The sequence below is a fragment of the Callithrix jacchus genome, chromosome 7 (assembly GCF_049354715.1).
Source record: "Callithrix jacchus isolate 240 chromosome 7, calJac240_pri, whole genome shotgun sequence".
Lineage (NCBI taxonomy): Eukaryota > Metazoa > Chordata > Mammalia > Primates > Cebidae > Callithrix > Callithrix jacchus.
This window is the reverse complement of record NC_133508.1, coordinates 7,479,780-7,493,346: the sequence shown is the minus strand read 5'-3', so window position 1 is coordinate 7,493,346 and position 13,567 is coordinate 7,479,780. Positions and strand designations below refer to the sequence as shown.

At 46.0% G+C, this 13,567-nt stretch overlaps 1 protein-coding gene across 9 annotated transcripts in view; it reads left to right on the top strand.

Moving 5' to 3' along the window:
- The window catches only part of PFKFB3 (6-phosphofructo-2-kinase/fructose-2,6-biphosphatase 3), a 254,674-nt gene that overhangs the window by 156,940 nt on the left and 84,167 nt on the right, over positions 1 to 13,567 (top strand). For 5 of the 9 annotated variants that reach the window (XR_013519477.1, XR_013519474.1, XR_013519472.1 and 2 more), the window contains exons 15-17: positions 2,722 to 2,818; positions 7,644 to 7,865; positions 12,494 to 12,563. The gene's annotated coding sequence lies outside the window, so the exon portion shown is untranslated. Of the gene's footprint in view, positions 1 to 2,721; positions 2,819 to 3,527; positions 6,777 to 7,643; positions 7,866 to 12,493; positions 12,564 to 12,677; positions 12,719 to 13,567 lie in introns of all 9 variants that reach the window. The other 4 variants (XR_013519480.1, XR_013519475.1, XR_013519478.1 and 1 more) reach the window with 2 other exon arrangements.

Here is a 13,567-nt window from a genome sequence, read left to right as displayed (position 1 = left end):
GATTCAGCTTTAACTAAGAATGAAATCGTGACACATGCTACAGCATGGATGAAGCTTGAGGACATCATGCTCGGCGGAACAAGCCAGACACAAAACGACAGGCACCGTATGACTCTATTCACATTAGATACTCAGGGTAGTCAAATTCATAGAGACAGAAAGTAGAATGGTGGTTACCGGGGGCTGAGCTGGGGAGTACTGGGGGCTTTATTGCTTATAGTGAAGTTCTATAGTGAGTATAGAATTTCGGTTTTACAAGAGGAACGGTTTTGGAGATGGATAGTGTTGATGGTTGCAAAACAAAGTCAATGTTTTGTTTGTTTGTTTTTGTTTTTTTTTGAGCTGGAGTCTTGCTCTGTTGCTTAGGCTGGAGTGCAGTGGTGTGATCTCAGCTCACTGCAGCCTCTGCTTCCTGGGTTCAGGTGATTCTCCTGCCTCAGCCTCCCAAGTGGCTGGGATTACTGGTGCCTGCCACCATGCCTGGCTATTTTTTTTTTTTTTTTTTTAAAGATGGGATTTTGCCATGTTAGCCAGGCTGATCTTGAACTCCTGACTTCAAATGATCCACCCACCTCAGCCTCCAGAAGTGTTAGGATTACAGGTGTGAGCCACTGCACCCAGCCGTTAATGTGTATTTAATGCCTCTGAACTATATACTTAAAAATGGTTAAGTGACATATTTTATGTTATAGATATTTTACCACAATTTTTTAAAGAGGAAGAAAGACAGCATTGGAATACAGCAGTGGATCTTAACTCTTGGGGTTCACAACTTCTTTGAGTTTTGTTTCTAAAACTATGACCTCACTGGGCACAGTGGCTCGTGCCTGTAATCCTAGCGCTTTTGGAGGCTGAGGTGGGCAGATCACGAAGTTAGGAGATTGAGACCATCCTGGCCAATATGGTGAAACCCTGTCTATACTAAAAATACAAAAATTAGCTGGGCATGGTCATGCATGCCTGTAATCCCAGCTACTCGGGAGGCTGAGACAAGAGAATCACTTGAACCAGGGAGTTGGAGGTTGTGGTGAGCCTAGATCATGCCACTGCACTCCAGCCTGGTGACAGAGTGAGTTAGGTCCCAAAAACAAACAAACAACTATGACCTCTTCCCATAAATACACACATAGGTATATACAGATGTATGCAAGTGTTGGCATATAATTTTTTTTTTTTTGAGACAGGATCTCCCTCTGACACCCAGGCTGGAGTGCAGTGGTGCAATCTTGGCTCACTGCAGCCTCCACCTCCCAGGCCCAGGTGATTCTCCCACCTCAGCCTCCAGAGTAGCTGGGATTACAGGTGCCTGGCTAATATTTTGTATTTTTAGTAGAGATGGGATTTTGCTATGTTGCCCGGGCTGGTCTCAAACTCCTTGACTCAAGCAATCTATCTGCCTCGGTCTCCCAAAGTGCTGAGATTACAGGCATGAGCCACTATGCCCAGCCTAGCATACATTTTTTAAAAATAAAATGTACACTCACTTTAAAAGTTGATAACATGTGCACTATTGAAAATGAAGAGCATGTGGAGGACAGAACTCAGAATTCGCCTATAATCACAAGCAGGTTGCATTTGCCCCTGCTCTTCTAAGCCCGTGTGTGTGTATACACACATGATGAAACGCATATTGTTATGTGGTTGAGATCACAGAATATGTATCATGTTTTCACACATCATAAATATTTATCAACTTAAAGTCCCAAAGCCAAGAGTATTTTGATGACCAAGTATACACTACACCATTTCAATCAGGAAAAATAAGTAATTTTGCCTTTCATGGAGACAAAAATTTCCTAAAAGAAAAAATGGCAACATTCCTCTGAATAAAGATGTTGGCAGAGTTACAATTAAAATACTGCATTCCCTTAATGCTTAATTTAAAACAGGGTATAATACTTCTAAGAGAATGGTCCTAGTAAGACGTTGGCAAGCAGGTGTGTGTCCACTGAGTTACTCAGCAGTGTGTTCTTACAGTAATTCCCAAAGAAATGCACACATACATCAAGATGCATTATCAAGATGGTTATCGTCAAGATGGAAATAGCAATTCGTCTGTATATTTCCTTCCTCATGCTCCTGCTGCTGCTCTGTTGCTGACTCAATTAATGAGTCCTGGGGCACAATGCTAAGAGGGGGCTTCAGAATACTATGTTCCAAAGTCTTATTTTCTCTTAATTATATTAAAAAAAGACATTACAAAGGGGCTCATTCACTGGCTCTACTTTTTATCCTACATTGTCATCTCAAGACATGTAAAAAAGCATCTATGTTGTGAAATACAGAGTGAACGTGGTCTACCTGTGCAGAGACAGGGAAGGAGCTGGAAGCCATTATGTTCAGCATAATGCCTGCAGGAAACCAAGCACTGCATGTTCTCACTCACAAGTGGGAGCCTGACGATGGGAACACGTGGACACAGGGAGGGGTGCGACACACACTGGGCCTGCCGGGGGAGTGTGTGGTGGAGTCGTGGTGGTAAAGCATTAGGGAAAAGAGCTGATGTATGCTGGGTTTGATGCCTACATGACGGGTTGATAGGTGCAGCAAACCACCATGGCCTACGTTTACCTATGAAACAAACCTGCACATCCTGCACGTGTGCCCCAGAACTTCAAAAATAAAAATAAAAAATAATGAACATGGTCTATAATAAACACAAGCACCTACTAAAAAACTGCACATTTGGAACTGCGGTGATAACCCAGAATTGTCTTCTAGATATGGAGTTACCAGCGAAGAGTTTCACTGTCACTCTCCTCCCCGCTCCACTGCCCGGACGAGGAAGTGTGGAAATGTGTCTGGCTCCATCCGAGAGGTGGGTTAACAAAGGTCGCTCCCAGAAGACAGCCCTTCCCACAACCTGACAAAACAAAAATGCCCAAAGTGTGTTAAAAGCAGAGATTTTTATAAAACAACCCGTATTTATAAAGGGGTTGTTTTGCTACGTCTGCTTTTGTTTTTGTTTTTTTTTTAATTTGAGACGGAGTTTCACTCGTTACGCAGGGTGGAGTGCAATGGTGCCATCTCGGCTCACCGCAACCTCCGCCTCCTGGGTTCAGGCAATTCTCCTGCCTCAGCCTCCTGAGTAGCTGGGATTACAGGCACGCGCCACCATGCCCAGCTAATTTTTTGTATCTTTAGTAGAGACGGGGTTTCACCATGTTGACCAGGATGGTCTCGATCTCTTGACCTCGTGATCCACCCACCTCGGCCTCCCAAAGTGCTGGGATTACAGGCTTGAACCACCGTGCCCGGCCCCGCTACCTCTGCTTTTTAACATACTTTGGGCACTCAGGACTTGTTTATTCCTGACTAGACACCAATATTAATGGAAATACACAGATAGAACCATGGTCAGATAGCCTGAAATTGTCTAACCTTCCCTCTGCAGCCCTCTCCTCCAAGAGATCAAATTTAACACCATTCATGAAAGATAATCATACCTGTAAGTTAGCAGAAAAATCTAAAGTGTGTTATTTTACATTCTCTACTTTTAACATATATGTGCACTTCTTACTACTTAGACTAGGTAACTCAGAGACCATGGAAGTTCATCCACATTAACTGCACGCATGCAGCAAAGCTGTGTCCTGAAAGCATCTTCGACGTAGGAACCTTCTGGCCTAGAACCCTTCCCCTTCTCACGCCTACCAACCCCGTGGGCAAATCTACGCATGTGCAATGCTTGGAGGGGATGTTCACGATGTCCACAAGTTGTCTTCAGAAGACAGTCTTTCCTGTGAATTTTAACACGGAACGTACACAATTGCTTACGGACGGGACTTTGCTCAAACAGTGGGAACCTCTTTAACGTCTAGAAAGAGTAGCTTTGTTGACCACGTATGCTACACGCGCAGCAAAGTGAGACAAAACGCAGGCCTGCGAGACACCGGTGAATCCGGCCTCTCCATAGGCACGCTGGCGGGAAGCCCACTGGCACCTGCTCCTTTCTGCTCTTCCCTAGACCAGAACGGAAAGACACGTGCCTGTCCAAAGAGGTGGTTTGGCCATTCCATTGCCCAAAGACAACGTTTCATGTGGATTTTAATAAAAAGATATTTGGAAAATATGTCCCATTGCTACATCTACTTTTAATATATACCAACCGGTACTTCAGGACATCAAGAAAAATTACATATCAGAAAAAGGAACACGGCAAGGCCAACTACATCCACGTTGGTGAAGAATAGAAAGTGGAGGCAGGACGTGGTTGGGAAATGAAAAAGTCCTCTCAACATGACTGACTGGGCATAGAACCCTTCTTCTGAACTCAATCCAAGCTCAGCTTCCGCATAAATTCAGGGTGTGCATGGACTTCCTAGAGCTTATTCATGAACTCTCCAGAACTCTCCAGAGTCTAAGTTAAGAACCTCTCTACTTAGGAATTTTCTGTCTTTTCCTGATTCCACAGTTACTTCACTGAAGAAGAGAGGACTTTGTTGAAGTCTTCTCAGGCTTTCTGCACAGGGCTCTGGCCTTGGAGAAAGGATTTCCATTACTGAAGTGTCACTTGGCCCTGGGTCTCCTCCTGGGAGAGAGAAGGGTACAGCTCCCAAGGTTCCTGGCAGTTTTGAAAGAGCTCTCAGCTACAGCCAGCTTTACTTTGGCAAGTGAGGCCATCCCCTTTCTTTCCTCCTTTCCTTTCCCATGGAACCTACTCCTTCCATCTGTCTTTCAAGCTCTGCCTTAGCAATGGCAATTCAAGCCTTATTTTCTCCTTGAATGCACTCTCTAAGTGAAAGAGGCTTTTCACCAAGAATGTGGTGCTGGTGTTTCTCTTGCCAATGGGTTAAACAAAGACCTCCAAGCTGGGTAACATTTGGGCAGGCCTCTTCACACATGCCTGTCCTTCTCCGTCCCACTTGGCAAAAGCCAACAACCTACGTGTGAAAAGTATAAAGAGATGGAAAAATTCCCATGAAAAATCCTTCCCCAAAGCAATTGCAAGACAACTGTAGCATCATCTGATAAAATTATTTCTATTTTGCAGCCGTTTCATTGTTGGAGGCCACTCAGGGTTGCCAGCCTGCAGGTACATAGGTAAAAATTATAAGTGAATGCATCTGCTCAGGTTATTGCCACTGATTTTTAAATAATCTGAAGTTTGAGAGTCTGTTAATAACCCATATGTGCTGAGAGCATCCACAGACCTAATAGCATAAATATTAATCACCTCTTTTCTGCAGAGTAGCAAGTAAGAAACTAGGAAGAGCTGTTTCACTTCCGACTTGTTCCTTAAGGGCCTTAAAGTTGGTAGTCGTTCTTGTCTGGGCTCCCTAATGCCACGTTCAATCAACGAGAAAAGAAATATGCACAAAATCAGCACCCAAATACCCCGGTGCCAGCCTGTGCCCATGCTCCGGCAACGGCAGCTACCCACGCAGCAGGACTGAGCCAGGTCTAAGGTTAGCAGCGCCCCAGCTCCTCAGGTTTCTGCACATTGACTCACAACAGAATCAAAACTCCAGAGCTAAACTCTCTGGTTTCTTCTGCTTTTTCTTCTGCAATTTTCTGTTTATTTTTTTAAAACTTTTTTTATTGGCAACCATGAAAGAGATATTCACAAGACTCACAGCAAGGTCAGAGACCCCAAACAGATGGTTTTCCCTTAATTCATCAAGCTGGAGCAGAATTTAAACCAAGCTGGAGGAGTCACTCCGCCTCCGGCCACAACCTCATCTGTACATCCTGGGCTTCATCGCATTGGCTGGAAGCTGGTTTGCTTCTTCCAAGGGCCTTCTTTGAGGGCATTCATGGCTCCTGCAAGTTTGAGCATCACTCGCTCCTGGCGCTGGCAGTGCCACTCAGCCATGGATGGGAACTCACTTGGTTTGGAGCTCGTACAAATGAGAACCGTAAACCGCAACCTCGGTGAGGTCTGAAGACTCCAGAGCCTTCAGCTCAGGCACAGCCTTGCTCACCTGCTCAATGTAAGGGATTCCTCCCTCCCCAACCTCGAGAGAGTCAGAGACAGCTCTACCACCTGGTGGAGGAGAAAGCTGACCCCTGGTGTGCTTCCAGGATGCGAGACGCTCTTGAAGCCTAACACTCTCTTTCAGTGATATCACTCACATTTCCCTGAAGCTGTGTTCTTGAGTTGCATAGCGCATTGTTAGCAACGATTTTTTAAAAACATTTCTTTTAGAGATGCGATTTTGCCATGTTGGCCAGGTTGGTATCAAACTTCTGGGCTCAAGTGATCCACCCTCCGCAGCTTCCCAAAGTGTTGGGATTACAGGCTTGAGCCACCATGCCCAGCCCAACAACTATGAAAACCCTTGTGACTCCAAAGAATGAGACTGAACACCAACCTGTGATGCCAGAACAAGCACTCCACATGCCAACAGAGAGCCCTAGTGAGGAGTCAGGGTTAAGACCGGGGGAGGAAATTCTCCTCCCTTCCGCTCTCTCTCCCTCACTCCCTCCCTTCCTTTCTCTTCCTTCGCTTTCTTTCTTTTGCTTGCTTTCTTTCTCTTTCTTTCTTTTTTCTTTCTTTCTTTCTTCTCTCTCTCTCCCTCCCTCCCTCCCTCCCTCCCTCCCTCCCTCCCTCCCTCCCTCCCTCCCTCCCTCCCTCCCTCCCTTCCTTCCTTCCTTCCTTCCTTCCTTCCTTCCTTCCTTCCTTCCTTCCTTCCTTCCTTCTCTCTCTCTCTTTCATGGTTTTACTCTGTCACACAGGCTGGAGTACAGTGGTGCAATCACATCTCACTGCAGCCTCTACCTCCCAGGCTCAAGAAATTCTCTCACCTCAGCCTCCCAAGTAGCTGGGACCAAAGGTACATGCCATCACACCAGACTAATTTTTTTTTTTTTTTTTTTTTGCATTTTCTTGTAAAGACGAGGTTTTGTTATGTTGCCTAGGCTGATCTTGAACTCTGGGCTCAAGAGATCCACCACCTTGGACTCTCAAAGTGTTGTGATTATAGGTGTGAGCCACCACACCTGGCCTTTTTTTCTTTTTTGGTTGAGACAAGATGAAATGTCTGTTGTCCAGGTTGGAGGGCAGCCTCAACCTCCTGGACTCAGGTGATCCTGCCTCGTAAGCCTATCGAGCAGCCAGGACTACAGATGCACACGACCATCCCTGGCTAACTCTTTTGTAGAGACAAGGTCTCCCTATGTTGGCCAGGCTGATCTCATACTCTGGCTCAAGCGATCCTCTGCCTTGGCCTCCCAAAGTGCTGGAATTATAGTCAAGAGCCACCACACCCGGCCTGAAAATATTTCTAATATTTGAGTTACTCCCTGTTACTCAGGAAATATAATGTATACATAGAGAAGTCTGTATTTGAATTTTGGAAAATTTTGAAAATTATTATTATATTTATATGGTTGTATTTATTAAAATGGCCTCTATTTCATATACCTTAACAAAGAAAGGTGTATGAGTTCTGAGTTCTAAATTCTTAGATTAAATGTCTTTTTAAATTTTAAAAAAGTAATTTTCCTGGTGTTCTGTTGGGAATAGCACAGTGCTGTGGGTTTGTGAGAGACGGAGCAGAAGTGCTGCTGCTGGGTTAGAATCATCTGCTTCTTCCACAGCGAAAGAGAATTCTGGGGTGGACTCTAGTGAGATGGGACTTCGGCCAACGAAGTCATTTTTTGATGGGTTTTCACCATCGCCTCCTTCCTTTCTGTCTCAGGATCAGCAATGCTTCTGATAGGGGTTGCCGCTCAGTTCCAGGTGTGGAGAGGAGGCTGCGCTGGCTTGACATGGACACCGACGTGAACTAGAAATGAGCTGTTTATTGTGTGGGTCGTTGTGATTTCTTACCGTGGTGTGGCCCAGCCTGTCCCGCCTCTTACAACAACGGATGTTTTCCCTACACTGCAGTCCGTCCTCTGGGATGTGTCCGCCCTGAGAAGTAAGATTCATTCACAGGATGTGGTTGTTTTCTTTCTCACTGAGGGTGCATTCAAGAAGGAAGTGGGCTTTGCAAGAACTTTGGTGAAGATAAAGCCCACTCCTTATCCACGAAAAACATACAGAGCACAGGATGGGAAGTCAGATAGTCCTGAGTTTAAATCAGAGCTACTGCTTATGTGCTGGGTAGCTTTAAGGGAATTATTCAGTCTTTCTAAAAATCAAGTTTTCTTTCTATAAACTTGGAATCAAAACGCATATTCCAGTGTTTAATTGCACAGTGATTAAATTATATGCATATAATTATATGTATGAAGATATATACATATATGTATAGCCCTTAGCAGAGTATGACAGACCAACGCTATGGGTTTATGAGATGTATATATGCGTATGAATATGTATGCCATATATAAACCCATAGCGTTGGTCTGTTACAGTCTGCTGAGGGCTATATATATAACTTCATATATACGCACACACATATGTATTCACATATATTCAGGTATATATGAGGTCCTCTATATGTATATATTCATATGTATCCACATATAGTTTATATATAGGAATATACATGGAGGAATATGTACATATATATACGAATTCCTTAGCAGAGTGTAAGAGCTTAACATTTCGGCTTTAAGAGCTGTAGGAGCTCAGTAAATGGTAAGTCTTGTGAACATTCACATATACGCACATAGAGACATTTAAATGGCTTATGTACACAGTCTGAATGCTGACACAACATTCGCAATAAGGAGAAATGCGATCATTGGAAGCACTCACGAGCTGGAAGAACCTCTGCATCATATGTTTGCTCTAATTGCAATATGGCTAGATAGCAGTTTAAGAGATTCAACAATTTAACATTTGAGAAGCCAAGTTGATTTGAGACTGTTTTTAGAAACAGAATATGCTCATAAATGGTAGAATTTCGAGAGACATATTCAAACCAAGCCACCAAATCATTTCAGTCACCTTTCAAAGACGCACCTACTAATGGCATGGTTCCAGATGTGTCAATGACAAATGAGATTAAAAAAAAAATCACGTTCTTTCTACCCACAACTAGCGATTTAAGTCTGGTGATAGATACAGGTGTGTGAACAATTAATTATATTAGGTGACAAACAGTGGCCTAAACAACATGCTCAGGCTACACCAGCCGAGTGTAACGTGCTGGTGGCCAGGGTGGTCAGGGTGGCCCAGCACAAGGGCGCTAGCACCAATGAGAGCAGCTCCACTGTCACTTCATAAAGACGGGCCCTTCCTTGCTGGCATTTGGTAAGCTTTAGTCTTGCTCCAAAACTACAGCAGTAGCAGTAACAGCCACCTGTAACATGGCAGGGCTCTCGGTACGTCCCGACATGTGCCAGATGCTGAGGCGAGTGGTGAGACGGGAGTGTGAGCCCCACCTGTGCGAACCTATGCTGACCAACCCCGAGATTAGGCTCCATCAGGGCAGCAGGGTTAGTCTTGGGCAGGATGCCAGACTTTTCTGAGAAGGTAATGCTCAAACGGAGACCAGGAGGAGAGTAGAAGACGGTGTTTCAGGCGTAGACAATAGTCTCTGTGAAAGTGGTGATTCGGGGAAGAGCTTTGAGTCTTGAGCTGTGGGAGGAAGACCCATGAGGCTGGAACAAGGCAAGAAAGGGGCAGAGTGATGGGGGAGAAGGCTGGAAACACCAGGGTGGGCCAGGCAGATCCCAGCGGCTGTGCACCTGCTGACCAGGTGCCATGGGAAGTCTTTGGAGGGCTTTAAGAAGGGGAAAGAGGTTGGGCGCGGTGACTCACACTGGTAATCCCAGCACTTTGGAAGGCTGAGGTGGGCGAATCACCTGAGGTCTAGGAGATCAAGACCATCTTGGCCAACATGGTGAAACCCCGTTTCTACTAAAATACAAAAAATTTAGCTGGGCGTAGTAGTGTGCGCCTGTAGTCCCAGCTACTTGGGAGGCTGAGACAGGGGAATTGCTTGAACCTGGGAGGCGGAGGTTGCAGTAAGTTGAGATTGTGTCACTGCACTCCAGGTTGGCAACAGAGCAAGGCTCCATCTCAAAAAAAATAGAAGTTGAGGAGGGGGGGAAGACACCATTTTACTCATGTTTTTAAAAGTTTTTTAATTAAACATGGAATTACCATGTGATCCAGCAGTTCTACTTCTGGGTATATACCGAAAAGAATTAAAAGGAGGGACTCAAAATTATTTATGCCCTAGTGTTTTAACAGTGTTAGTCACAATAGCCAAAATGTGGAAGCAATCCAGGTGTCCACTGATGGATGAATGGATAGGCAAGATGTGCTCTATCCACACCGTGGAATATTATTCAGCCTTAAAAAGGGAAGGAAATCCTGGCACATGCTACAGCGTGGATGAGCCTTGAAGAGAACACACTGAGTGAAATAAGCCAGATAAAAGGACAAATACTGTATGGTCCCACTCCCATGAGGTCCCTAGAGTAGTCCAATTCAAGGAGACAGAGAGTAGAGAGGTGGTTGCCAGGGGGAGGGGGAGAGAGGAGAATGGCGAGTTATGTTCCATGGGGACAGAGTTTCAGTTCAGGAAGAAGTAAAAATTCTGGAGGTGGATGGTGGGAATGTTTGCACAATTTGAATGCCAGGTGTGGTGGCAGATGCCTGTACTCTCAGCTACTCAGGAGGCTGAGGCAGGAGAACTGCTTGAACCTGGGAGGCAGAGGTTGCAGTGAGCTGAGATTGTGCTACTGCACTCCAGCCTGATCTCCCAAACAAGACTCTCAAGAAGAAAGAGAAAGAAAGAAAAGAAACAAGAAAGAAAAAGAAGGAAAGAAAGAAAGAAAGAAAGAAAGAAAGAAAGAAAGAAAGAAAGAAGAAAGAAAGAAGGAAAGAAAGGTAATTTTCCAAGAGTGACCACTACTAAAAATTAGTATTTCAGCTGGGAGACTTTACCAGCCACACACTTAGATTAGGATGGGGTTATCATAATCTATGCTGGCATGAGAAGTGGGTGTCAGCTGAGGGCTGTCAGAACAACAGGTGGGGAAAGAGCTCAGCTGCAGGTCCCAGTGAGACTTGAGATGCTGTGGATTGTGGATGGGCTTTCCACACCTAGGAATTTAGGCCAGGTTTTGAAGCTTGGCATCAGCACAGACTGGAGGGCAAGGAGAAGGACTTAGGACCCAAATCCAAAAGAATGAAGTAGGAAGCCAGGTGGAGGTGGAAAGGTGGACAGGGGCTATGCATGTTTCTCAATCCAGGTTCAGGGCACCGGGAGTTCTGTGATGGAGTGCCAGGTGTAGGAAGGATGTGCTAGACCCAGAGGTGCTGCATTCTGAGAGCCTCTTGCCTCCTGGGGGAGAGACCAGGAGAGGAGGCTGATAGTCCTGATGCTGGCCCCAGGCCTTCTGTGGCAGAGGATTCTCCTCTGCTTCCTGCCCAGCCCTGCATCTGAGGTGAGAATGTAGACAGGCCCAAAGCAGGGCGAGGATATGTGTATGTGCATATGTGTAGATGCATGAGTGTACACATTTGTTCACATGCACGCACACATCTGTGTATTTCTGTATGTGCATGTGCATTGTGTGTGTGCACACACGTTGCTTCCAATAATATCCCCATGGCTGGCTTTCCGGCTGCAAGCAGCCACATCTGGAGGCAGGGAGCTGAGCCAGGTGAACTGTCGATACCCATCTTGCTTTATTACGATGTGATTCGGTGACTCTGCAGAGAGCACTCCGGGCAAAGTATGACATGGGATCTTTGCCAGCCATGGACTTGCCAGCAGTCTTCTGCAGCCATGTCTTCTGGGCCAGCCTTGTAGGGAGTTGTCCCTGCTCCTGCCCAGCCTAGTGCCATCTGGTTGCTCTCAGGCTCCAGGCTGCTGGGTGGAGAACTGCAGTGGCAGAGTGTGCTCATCCAGATGCTTAATAAGCAGGCACCCTCCCTATGCCAAAGCAATGCCCGCAAGAGAGGACTCTGATGGGTTGTGGGTGAGGGCAGTGTCAGCTTTGCCATCCCTGATCTCATCGTGACCTCCCAGGTAGAAGAAGGGGAGCCCCTGGCAGAGGCTGTGGCCTCCTCCTCACTAGCGGGATGTGGACTTTTCCTCCTAGTTATGAAAGGACTACGGGGTACGTCACACCTCAATGGGGGTCTAAGAAAATAAAACTGCCACCCATGTTTGCCTGTGATGACCCTGGTAGAATTGCCATCCCGGGAGCAAGGATAGAGACCTGCCCCTCCCTCCCTTTGCTTTTCTTTCCATGTGCTTGTTCCCATTGGGAGTGGGAGGATGAGTTTAGAGAGTTTTGAGATGATGCCTTCATGTAGGTGAAGTGAGGATGGGTTTAGAGAGTTTTGAGATGATGCCTTCGTTTAGGTGAAGCAGAGCTTGGCCGAATCTAAAGTCAAGCTCCAGAGATGGAGCCTTGCTAGAGAGCTGCCTCTGGGAGCTAGGATTGCCCAAAAGAACCAAGGAGGAGGAAAGAAAGTGGGAAAGAGGTAGGCAGGGGAGCAGGCTGCCCAAGAAGCAAGGTGGAGAAGCTGTCACAGGGCACCTGGCGTTTTACAAGGGCTTTTGGGGGAGGAACTGTATCAGAGGCTGTTACTTGCCTACTCAATGTCTGTTCTTCCCTTCTGTTGCTGTCGCAGGAAGGCAAACATGTGCCCAGCTAAAAGCCTGTATTTCAGTGTCCCTCGCTGGACGTGTGGCCAAGGAGATGTAAGTGGAAGCCATTGGATGGGATTCTGGGAGGGCTTTGTGAGGGGGGTGACTAAGCTGGAAAAAGTGACCGTTTGAACTTCTGTCTTCTCCTTTTTCCTATCTGCAATGAAGTGGGATGACTGGAGCTCCAGCAGCCATCTTGTGCCCATGAGGTGAATTCTAGAGAACAAAATCCCACAGCTGAAGGTGGTGGAGCACAATGATATGAGGAACCTGGTTCCCGCTGACAAAGTGGAGCCCTCCTATGCTCCCTGGTCATCTATCCTCAGACCGTGCCGTGTGAAAGAAAGTCATCCCCTAATGTGACTCAGCCATGCTTACTTTGGGTCTCTGCTTACAGCAGACAAAAGCCATTTCTAGATCATTCAGGAGACTAGGCAGTTCAGGCTAGCCTGCTTGCAAGACAAGCTTTCTCAGCTGAGCTTAGGTCTTCACAGAGGACTCTTATTTAGGGAATTAGAGAAAAACTCAAAGCAAAGAGGAATCTAGATGAAAGTGGATTGTGGTGAAAGCTGAACAGTCAAAAATAAACAGCAGCGTTGGCAACAAAACACGCTTGTTCAGGCTGCTCAAACACTTCAGAGTCCTATTTCCTCAGAATCGGGATTGAGAATGACCTTAAATATCATTTAATCTGTTTAGCTCCGCTCCCCTCTTTTCTCTCTTCCCCTTTTCTCAGCCACAGAAAATCAGAGTTCTTCTGTTTGTGCCTGCTTGCCTTTGGCTGCCCATATCTGAGCAAAGTTGCTCCATATGACCCTGTGAGATTGGCAGATCACAAGATTTGTCCCATTTCATTCAATGCCAGATCCCAGAAGTAGCAACTCTTCTTTTGCTGATGCCAATCCATCTATTCGTCTATCTCTCCATCCATCTATCTACTTATCCATCCATCCATGCATCTACCCATCCATCGATCCATCCGTCTTCAACTATCCCTCCATCCACTTATCCATCCATCCATCCATCTGCCCATCCGTTCATCCATCCATCCATTTGTC